Source organism: Papio anubis, chromosome 2 (genome assembly GCF_008728515.1).
Source record: "Papio anubis isolate 15944 chromosome 2, Panubis1.0, whole genome shotgun sequence".
NCBI classification, from domain to species: domain Eukaryota; kingdom Metazoa; phylum Chordata; class Mammalia; order Primates; family Cercopithecidae; genus Papio; species Papio anubis.
Window position 1 is genome coordinate 15362078 of NC_044977.1, and position 11215 is coordinate 15373292.

The 11215-nt window shown below is 34.1% G+C and overlaps 1 long non-coding RNA gene across 1 annotated transcript in view; it reads left to right on the top strand.

Annotated features, from left to right (window-relative positions):
• LOC116273703 overlaps positions 1 to 9471 on the top strand; it is a 33759-nt gene extending 24288 nt beyond the window's left edge. The window contains exons 4-5 of the long non-coding RNA XR_004182022.1: positions 6417 to 7248; positions 9342 to 9471. This is a non-coding gene — a long non-coding RNA (uncharacterized LOC116273703). The remainder of the gene's footprint in view (positions 1 to 6416; positions 7249 to 9341) is intronic.
• Positions 9472 to 11215: the final 1744 nt, after the last annotated feature.

The window sequence follows — 11215 nt, forward strand, 5'->3', positions numbered from 1 at the left end:
ATTAGTTCTAGAATGAGCACTGCTTGGGTGAGGTCAAACAAATTCTAAAAGCAAGACCCAAAAGCATCACTCTGTTTGCAAGTAAGTTAACTGCATATCAAAGCAAAGCTAAAAAATAGAAGAATACAAAATTATCCTGCAATCAACAGGTAAAACTGATAATGTCTAGCGTTCAGTAAGTGGGTTATTAAGCCAGCCAAGAAACAGCAACATACAACCTATATGTGATAAAAAAAAAAATAAAAGCTGAAAACTGACACACATATTAGAATTAGCAGACAAAGGTGGTTGAATAACTATTAAATCTGTATTTCATATATTCAAAAGTAAAGTAGAAACACGAAACTTATGAAAAAAACCTCTTGAGATTCAAACTGTAATGTATAAGAAGACAAATACAGTGGGAATATGACATAAAGCTTGCGGAAGCATAGGTAGATGAACTTGAAGACATATAATAGAAACTAACCAGGTGAAATACAAGGAGAAAAGAAAACAAAAACATGAACAAGAAATAAAGAAAACATTAGTGAGTTATAGGACATCAAAAGTCACAAAATTAATGTTCTTGGATTCTCTGGAGGAGAGATAAGAAAAGGCAGAACAGAAAACATATATGAAAAAATGATGGTTGATATTTTTTCCTAATTTGAAGAATCTATAAGCCCACAAGCTCAAGAAACTCAATGAACTTCAAGCACAAGGTAGTAGAAGAAATCTACACCAACACACATCATAATAAAACTGAATAAACAGGCCAGCGATCCACAAAAAATCCTAAAAGTAACTAAAGAAGAAAATGCATGTTTCATAGAGAAGTAAAAGTAAGAATGCAGTAGATTCCTGGTTAGAAACTGTGTGTTCAAGGGCCGGACACGGTGGCTCACTCCTGTAATCCCAGCACTTTGGGAGGCCAAGGCAGGTGGATCACGAGGTCAGGAGATAGAGACCATCCTGGCTAACATGGTGAAACTCCGTCTCCACTAAACGTACAAAAATTAGCGGGACGTGGTAGCCGGCTCCTGTAGTCCTAGCTACTCGGGAGGCTGAGACAGGAGAATGGAGTGAACCCGGGAGGTGGAGCTTGCAGTGAGCCGAGATCGCGCCACTGTACTCCAGTCTAGGTGAAGGAGTGAGACTCAGTTTCAAAAAATAAAAAATAAAAAAATTGTGTTCAAGGAAACAGTAAAAGAAAAAAAAAAAGAAAACCTGTCATCCATGAATTCTACTTTAATAGAAATACCTTTCAAAGTAAATACTTTTTTTTTTCTGAAATAGACCACATGAAATAATCACTAGCATACAAACATCTGACAACAATGTGAAAATCCTGTATGCTGAAAATTATAAAATATTGATGGGAGATATTAAATAAGCCTAAATACATATAAATGGACAGACATACTATTTATGAGTTGGAAGAATAAATCTTGTTGAGATGTAAATTCTTCTCAAGTTAATCCACAGATTTGATGCTATCCCAATCAAAATCTCAATGGCTTATTTGTAGAAACTAAACCTATTATAAATTTCAGATGCAAAAGCAAAGGACCAAAAATAGCAAATCAAAGAAAAACAAAAATGGAAAAGCAGAGGTTGGTGAACATGCATCCATCATAATAGAAATGACGTGAAAGAAACACAAACAGAAAAGCGACAAAAGAAAAAAAAAAAAAAAAAGCAAGCAAGCATTGATGAACCCATGAGACCACTTCAGGAGCCAAAAATATATGTAGTATAATAGAACTTAGATTCAAGACAACATAGTTTAAAGATAGACAAAGTGGTCACTGGAATAGAACAGAGTCCAGAAATATACACTGTTAGGGCCCAGAAACCGATACTCTAAAATATGACACTTTCACATGCTGAGCTGAAGAAAGTCTCAAGGCCTCCAAGATCTCTCCCCTAATCCTGTTTCTCAGTCCTCTGTCAATCTCTAAGCACAGGATGAATTTATTCTCTAACGTCCTTATGTACATATCATCTAGACCCATCAAAGAAGAAAACAATTCCTCTGGTCTCTTCCCTGAGTTTTCATTAACTGAATGAACTCATATAGCAGGAAGAAAGACTGAAATCTGTCAATGCACATGGACAGACTTTTGTCACAAACCCTTCTCTGCTCTGTGGGCCCAACAGATTTTGTTCCAGGCCACTGTATGTTACTCAAGCCTACAGAATTTCCCTAAAAATTATTTATTAACCCCTTAAAATTATCCACACTTACCCATCATGCTTTCCCCTAAAATGTAGGACTTATAACCATTTGTACCCCATTGTGTGGTGAGGCAGTCACTATTTGATTCTCCCTCTTGCACAATAATAAATTTGTTTAACACTTCTCCTATTAATCTGCCTTTTGTCGGTTGATTTTTTTCAGTAAACCTTCCAAGGGTCAAAGGGACGGTTTCCCTTGGCACCTACAACCCACATATAAATATACAACTACAACCAATTTTTGACAAAGGTTGAAGAGAAACTCAGTGGATGAAAGATTGTCTTTTTACAAAAGGCACTAGACCAACTAGTGTTCATATAAAACAAGTATACTTCAATCATTACTTTGCATCGTACATAGATATTTTATTAAAAATAGATAATGAATCATAAAAATGAAAATTGTAAAAGTTATAAAATAAAATATCTGAGAAAACCGTGACCCCAGCTAGGCAAAGATTTCCTTAGTAATGCACAAAAATAATAGTGTTTTGTCAAAATTAAAATAGTTTGCTCTATAAAACACACAAATATGGAAAGACAAACTATTCCTTGGGTGAAAGTATTTACAAATTGTATGTCCCACAAAAGGACATGTATCCAGAATATAACAGTAAGTTTCAAAGTTTAATTTAAAAATAAGGCAAATATTTGAAAGAGTCACTTGATCAAATAAAATATACACAAGGAAAATAAACACAATAGTGTTCACTGTTGTCACTTCTTAAGGAAATGTAGCATAATACCACAAAGAGATACTGCTACACACTTACTGCAGTCATTAGATTAAAGAGACAAAATCACACTAAACGTTGGCAAAGATGTGAAAGATGTAGAATCTTCATATACTGCTAGTGGGGATATAAAATGGTACAATCACTTTGGACAAAGGCTGGCAGTTTTTTAAAAATTTCAGTATGTATGTAACATATGTTCTAGCTATTCCAGTATTAGGTATTTACTCAGGAGAAATAAAAGAAAATGTCTATAGATGCTTATCTATGAAGGTGCATTAGAGTTTTATTTGCAGTAGCTAAAATCTGGATACAAATAAATGTTCGTCAAAATAAATAATTATAGTGTGGTTTATCTATTCAACAGAATATTAATCAGTGCTTCTGTACATTTGGACTATTATAACAAAATACCATAAACTGGCTGACTTATAAACAACAGAAATTTATTTCTCACAGTTCTGGAGTCTGGGAAGTTCAAGATTCAGGTGTCAGCAGATCAGGTGTCTGGTAAGGCTCCACTTTCTGATTCTTGGAATGGCACCTTCTTGCAGTGTCCTTACATGGACGAGACCAGCTAGCTCTCTGGGTTCTGTTTTCTGAGGGCACAAAACTAATTCATAAGGGCCGCACTCTCATGACCTAATCATCGCCTTGGGGGTCCGGATTTTAACACATGAATTTTGGGATGAACACAACCATTCAGAAATATTTAGCAATGAAAAAATGCAAGAATTATTGATACATGCTATAACATGGGTCTCAGAATAATTATATTAAGTGAAGAAATACATACTGTATAACTCCAGAAAGCAAATCAATCCTTGTCAGAGTATGGTGAGGGTAACTGAGGGGATAGCAGGGAAGGATTATGAAGGGGTATGGAGAAATAGGGTATGATGATTATATTCATTATCTATATTGCAGTGATAGTATCACAGATGTTGCATCTGTCACAAATGGTACACACACACACACACATATACACATTTCCTGAGTTCAGAACTTGTACTCTACCCACTGTGCTCTGCTAACATTTTAAATCTGCAAAGATGCTGTCTTTCACAGCTGCATTCCTCCCTAATGGAACCTACGTCGGAGTCAATATCCAGAGAGGGCAGTTATTTTCTAAAGGGAAGCTTATGTGATTCACCACTGCTTAGATTCCATTATTGAAGTGACAAGCAAGGTTGTCACTCACAGCTTGAGATATCTGGAAATCCACTTCATTTAAATCAGTACGTGAATTTCTGCAAGAGTTTTACTGGAAAGACGTTATAACAGTGTTCTCTTTTGGTCAGAACTATTGTTTACCACTTCCCTGCTACCACTCCAAATTCTATGTTTTTCTACTTTCCATGATGGCCAAGAGCCATATTGAAAGAGTCTGAGCAGCCTCCGTCCCAATCTATAGGTATATGTTAGCATGTTTAGAGAAAGTGATGGAAAGGTTCAACTGACTTTTAATTACAAAGGGATACTTCCAGGATTTGGAAGATAGAATTCATTAAGATGGAAGGAGAACCCAGGTAGGTAGAATGATTCCTGACAACCCTGGCGCTTGCAAAATTGCTCCCTGAATGTGAACAGGACTGTGAGAAATCAATCCTATGAAACTTTTTCTATATTTACATGAATTTTTGGCAGATGTAGTTAAGGTTATTTATCAGTTGACTTTAGGTTAATCAAAAAGGGGATAATTAGGATGAGTTTGAACTAATCATATGAGCCCTTAAATATTGGTCAGCAGATCAGAGATGGAGAAGTCAAAGATTAGGAAAAACAAAGCATTCCCCCGCTGGCTTTGCATGCATAACCACCACATTATGGAGAGGGCCATGTGGCAGAAATGGTGCACATCCACTTAGAGGCAAAAACAGTCCCTGGTTCATATCCAGCAGTAAAATGGGGATATCAGTCCCAGCTGTAGGAAATTAAATTTTGCAAACCAACTCTATGAGCTTGGAAGAGAATCCTGAGCTTCAAGTGAAAACATAGCCCTAGACGACAACACAATTTCAACTACGTAAGACCCTGAGCATAGAATCCAGTCATGAAATGCCGGACTCCTGACTCATGGAATCTATAAGATAAAAAATTTTGTATTGTTTTAAGCTTCCAAGATTGTGATAAATTTTATATAGCAACAGGAAACTAATGAAAATGGTGATTAAACTACAATAGTAGTAAGCTGAGACCATATGACCTATCTGAAAGTAATATCACATGTGGAGTATCTCCTTGGGTCTCCTCGAGGCATGGCAAGACTTAATTCTCAAAATACTAAAAATAAGACCCTTATATGTTTAGTTATATATGGCTGAATTTAACTTAATTTGTTAATACTGGAATAAGCAGGGCAAAAAACAAAAACAAAACAACTGATTTAAATGAGAATATAAACAAAGCACAAAGAATGCTAGAATGAGACGATTGTCAATAAAATACAAAACTGGCTAGTCTCCTAGAAGATCTGGTGTCTGGTAACCTTCAGAGACACCTTCTCTACCAGATGAAGAATCATTTTCACATTATCAATTTTCTACAAATTAACCATGAATATAGAGTTTGCTTTCTAAACAATAGTAAATAGCAAGTCAAAAAAATTGGATTGTTCTAGTTCATTAACCCTAAGGAGATTTTATTAGACAGTGTTCTAATATGACATTGAAATGACATGCAATCCCTTTTCTCCTTTATTTCTAAGTTTTGAGTATGTCGTATTAGTGGATACTTTGAAGGTAGGACAAAGTGATGACTAAGAGCTTGCCCACTAACTTTTTTATAGTCCTGTGTATTATTATGGCTCTGAAGATTAAAGTGACTGCAGATTTTCTGTAAGCTGAAAGATGTCTAGGAATATTCAGAACTTGTAATAATCCACAACATAATTCACTATGTTATAATCTACTTGCGATAACTAAATACAAATTGCATTTCAATAAAAACTCTTTTGAAATTAGTTTATTTGTGCACTTAACAAATACATATTAGTAACAACAATAAAGACTTTCAATTTAACTCTCAAATTTAATGAAAATGTGTAGAAAAGTGATATTCCATACTACTTGTCTTAGAATTATAGTGAGGAATCTTTACCCCTTTAATGTTTTAAGATTTCTACCAATTAATTCATCATTCCCTTCAAGAACTGTTGTCTCAACTTTCATTTAATGTCTTAATGATCTCAATTTTCATCCACTTACTGTGATACCACAATCAAAGTTTCGGTTCAATTCAGTAATATTTCTCTGGGAAAGTTGCCATCAATTAATTAATTGCAAAACTTCATCAAAACTAAATAAAAATCAATTCTTAACCGATTTCCTTTCTTTGCTCCTATAATATATTGTACTTACCTCCATGAGGACATAAGAGTACTTGCCTTTTACTGTTTTGTAATTGTTTCCTAGGATATTTACTGAAAGTAAGGAAATATGAATTGCTCATTTTTATTCACAGAATCCACCAGAACATTGTTACCTACCAGGCAGTCCTTAAATGAATGGGAGCAATTAAAGAGACAAGCGAAAGGAAAAATCTTATATTTCAGTGTGTCATTTTTGGCCACGTCTATGAAGAAAACAATTTCTTGAGAACATTGGAACACCCTACGTTGAACTAACTAGCTTTTGAGTTTTATTAAACTTGTGAAGCTTCTGTAGTTTGCTTGTTTTACCTAGTCTTTCTTTTCTTCTGGTCTTAGCTCTCTGGAAATCAAAGGCATGTAATTAAGCAATGCTTAGGGAATGAAATACAGTTACTTACTTTCCCCTTTGTTTCTTAAATCAACATTGTCATTTCTCATTTTAACTCAGTCTAACCCCAATTGATGTACATTTTATACTTATAATTTAAATACAATAAATGAACAATAGATGCCTGTATATTCTAATAGAAATCTTTAAATAGTATAAACAAGTCACTAGCTCAATAATGATAAGTTGCTTACCACAAAGAATGTAGTGTAGAAATTGTAAAGCTTCATCTTTGTTTACACGTATGAATTAATATTTCAAAATTTGCTCTTGGAGGATTTTGAACCAGTGTCCCTTTTTAAACTCCTTCACCTTGTACTAAATGAGAGCATCATCCCTAATATTGCTTTGCTCATCTCTATTTTCTGTTGAATGAATAAGCCTACCCTTTTTCAAATATGATTACCCTCTTCTTCAGTTTTACTATTCCTGTGGAATTAGATCTCCTTATCAAGTACAGCAGTTCAATAATAACTTTCCTTAAATAGGTACATGAAGGTCAACTTGAGACTTCCTTCTCCACAGGGATCAAAAAGGTATGAAATGCCATTACAGCCTAAATTCTGATTGTCTCTAACCAAGCGGAAGGTATTTTTATAAATAAATCTAGATTTATAACAGATGGCTTAGCACAAGCAAAAAAGGGAATCAATAAGAAAAGTGAAAACAAGTATCAGTCAATGAATATTAACAGCTTAATATTAAAAAGACCATATGAATTCATAGCAACTGTATATACTATTATTTCAGAACCTTTATTTTTAATAAAGGAGAATATATTATTGTCATATGTGGTGCAGTTGGTTCTTTCAGTAGATGCTTATCTCTAACATCTGTTTTCATACAACTTAAACTACAGCAATTTACAGACATAACTATAAATAAACAGCCTGCTTATATGTCTGCATATTTTGTAAGCCCTGTGAATACACCATTTATTGCTCTTACAATGATCAGAATGCCAAGAATTTTCAGCTCTACCACCTGCAATAGAATTTGTGTAAAATTATCTTTATAATTTCCCAGATGGTAAGATAGCGAAGTCTTTTGCACATGTTTACAAATTTTTATGGCCTCTGATGTTTTTCTTTAAAAATGGATTGGATTTTTATCTTTGCATTGAATATCTTAATGCCAACAAACAGCTTAATGATAGAAAAGCTCCCTTGAAAGTGAATTAGAATTCAATTATTTTCCATCTCTATTTATAGGTTATGATAAGCTTTAGCTAAAAATATGATAGGTGGTCACATATTTCTGTAGGAACGAATGTCATATTGGACTGGCTGCTTTTGTTAATTTTGTGAAGATGGTTGCAGTCACATTCTGTCTTTTTCATATTCCTTGTTTGTCTCATATAATTAATCACTTAAGTGAAACCTGACTCTGTCTCTGAAAACATCTTTTACATGAAAATCCCACAGTGAAATGTATGTAACGTGAGCTGTAGAGCCATGATTAAGTCATCGGTTAGACTCGTAATATCTAATCTCAACAATGCAGCCAGAGCAACATATTTCAAATATATCAGACTATCCTCACTTTTTTTCTCAGAACCCACCAGTGGTGTCCTGAATTATTCAAGCACAAGTCCTCGGAAAGACCCTCTAGGATCAGATGCCCTTTCCCTCTCTAAACTCGCTGACTGGTCTTTACCTTGCTCATTCAGTGCCAGCCACAAAAGTGTGCGTGAGTCTTTGCTCTTGTGGTATGTGTGTTTGTTTATTTTGTTATTTTGTTAGTGTTTTTTTCCTCGTGTATGTGTGTGTGTGTATGTATATGTGACATGACAAAACCCATGTCTAGATCCATCATCTCCTCTTTTGGACCTTAACTGAAATATCACATTCTCTATGAGGGCTTCTCTGTCCACTGCCCTACCTAAAAATGCAACTTCTTTCTCAACATGTTATTTATTCCTTTGCCACTTAATGTTTTCCTTATCACTTATTATTTAACATAGTGTGTGTATGTCTGTTATGTTTCTTAATTATAGTGTTTAGTTTCTCTCTGCCCACTTGAATGTAAGCTCCAAGAGAGCAGGAATATTTGATCTGTTTACAGTAATAACTACTACATGGTAAGACTTTGTTAAATACTTATTGAATGAACTAATCAATGGGCGTATAGTATATTACCTAGTGTGCTCTTATTTAAAGGAGTATATAGAGGTAATCTTTAAAATATTTTAATGCAAATACCTGTGTGTATGTTCTAGTGAAATTAAGCTATAAAGATGCATTAGTCCTTTGGTTTCTGAATAAATCTAATGTTAAATATAAGAGTAGGAGATTGATTCAGCATTAGTTGGTAACACACTAAGAAAATTAATGGAAATTTTTATTCTTCTTCCACCAGTGATTCTATTCAAATTAGTTATGTTTTTATCCTAATTTTGATTCTTCTCCTTTGATTTAGATATATTTTACATAATGGAAAGAAAATCATTTTATAGATGAATATTTTCTTTTGTCTTTGCTTAAATAATAACATTAAATTTGGTGTCCAGCTAACTATAAACATGTTAAAAATATTTTTCTTTTCTTCAGCTACATATAAAATTTTATTATAGCCTAATCACCTTTTTAAATTATAACAGCATTTTCTTCCCTTTATTTATGTTTTCTAGAATCTAGAGTGCATCCTAACTTTTCATAAACGTCTATGGATTTGAGCTACTAGAGAAACCCTGAAGAAAATAAATGTTAATACAGTTTATGTTTTCTTTGTTTATTAAGGACGATTAAAATCTGACATGCCTAAGTGGAGGATAAATTATAGAAGAATCTAACAGTAGACTTCTTTTTTCTTTGCAGTGGCACAATTATAGCTCACTGCAACCTCGAATTCAGGCACAAGTGATCCTCCTGCTTCAGCCTCCGTAGTAGCTAGGAGTACAGGTGTGTGTCACCACACCTGGCTATTTTTTTTTTTATTTTTATTTTTTTGAAGTGTCAGGGTCTGGCTATGTTGTTCAGGCTGGTCTCAAATTCCTAGCCTCAAGCCATCTTCCCTCCTTGGCCTCCCAAAGCATTGGGATTACAGGGGTGAACCACGGTACTGGGCCTAACCACAGACTTTTAAATATAGCACAGCCTCTGTATATAATCTAGTCTGACATCTTTCCTGCAAAGAAAACAATCTGAGGCCCCTGAATAATAAAATTAGTTAGTAGCACATGCAGGTCTAAATCCAGGTACTCTGATAGCTTGGTCCTGCACTTTTTTCATCTGATATAAAAGGGACTCAAAGAAATGGTTCCCTAAATTTGTCACATTCAACACTTAGAAAGTAACAGGTTAAAGTTTTTGTTTGTGTATTTGTTTGCTAGCATGAAGTCTTAGAACAGAGTCAAAGCCATTGAAGGTTTTAGAAAATTAGCTAAAGTTTTCATAACACAACAAATAATTAGATTAAATGAGAACTAATGTTTAAAAAATAATGAAAGAAAAATAGGAAAATATAACATTTACTGTATTGACTATATTTCTCCTTTCTTTTTTCACTAAAAATATGTAATTCTTTTCTCAGTATACATTTTGTTTTAGGATTTTAACAATTACACAACATGATATATTTTCTTTGTACATATATACATGAATCTAGAATCAATTAGCAAATTTGTTTCATGTATCTTCTCCAGCCAATGTGTGAGTCACAATTCTACCATGGAATTCTACCATACACTGATTCGAGCAATGAATTTTAAAAGCCATATGAATCGTTATAAAGGTAGAATGTGTAAAAATAGTCCTGATGTGAAAGTCAATATTGCAGATATAATTTTAAACAAAAAATACAAACTACAACAAAATCAATTTTTAAAGTTATTTATAAAGGTAACAAGAAAATAGATTTTTTTTTTTTTTTTTAGTTAGGATTTTACACTGTCACCCAGGCTGGAGTGCAGTTGTGCAATCATTTCTTGCTGCAACTTTGATCTCCTGAGCTTGAGTGATCTTCCTGCCTCAGCCTCCAAAGTAGCTGGGACTACATTCATGTGCCACCATGCATGGCTAATTTTTTCATTTAACTTTTTTGTAGCCACAAGGTCTGGCAATTTTGCCCAGGCTGGTCTTAAACTACTGGCCTCAAGCTGTCCTCCCACCTCATCTTCTTACAGTGCTGGAATCACAGATGTGAGCCATCATACCTGGCCAAGCACAATAGTTTCATCAGTATGCAAATGAGAAACTGTTGGAAGAGTTATTTTATAGGTCTTTAATAAGTAATAAGAAAACTATAGTATTTCAATTTATTCTTAATATAAAATTGTCCTATAAATTTTAATATTAAAAATAATACATAAAATATTTATGTGAGGGTACCATCAGCAAGATGACAGAAGAGGAAGCCTTGGACCCTCCTTTGTTCCATGAATACAACAATTCAGGAAATTCATGGAAGCATTTTCTTTGTAGAAAATCAAGGACTTGTTAAGAGGCTTCTGCACCCCAGGTGAGTGTGAAACTAGACACATTAAGGCCAATATGGAAATTTGAC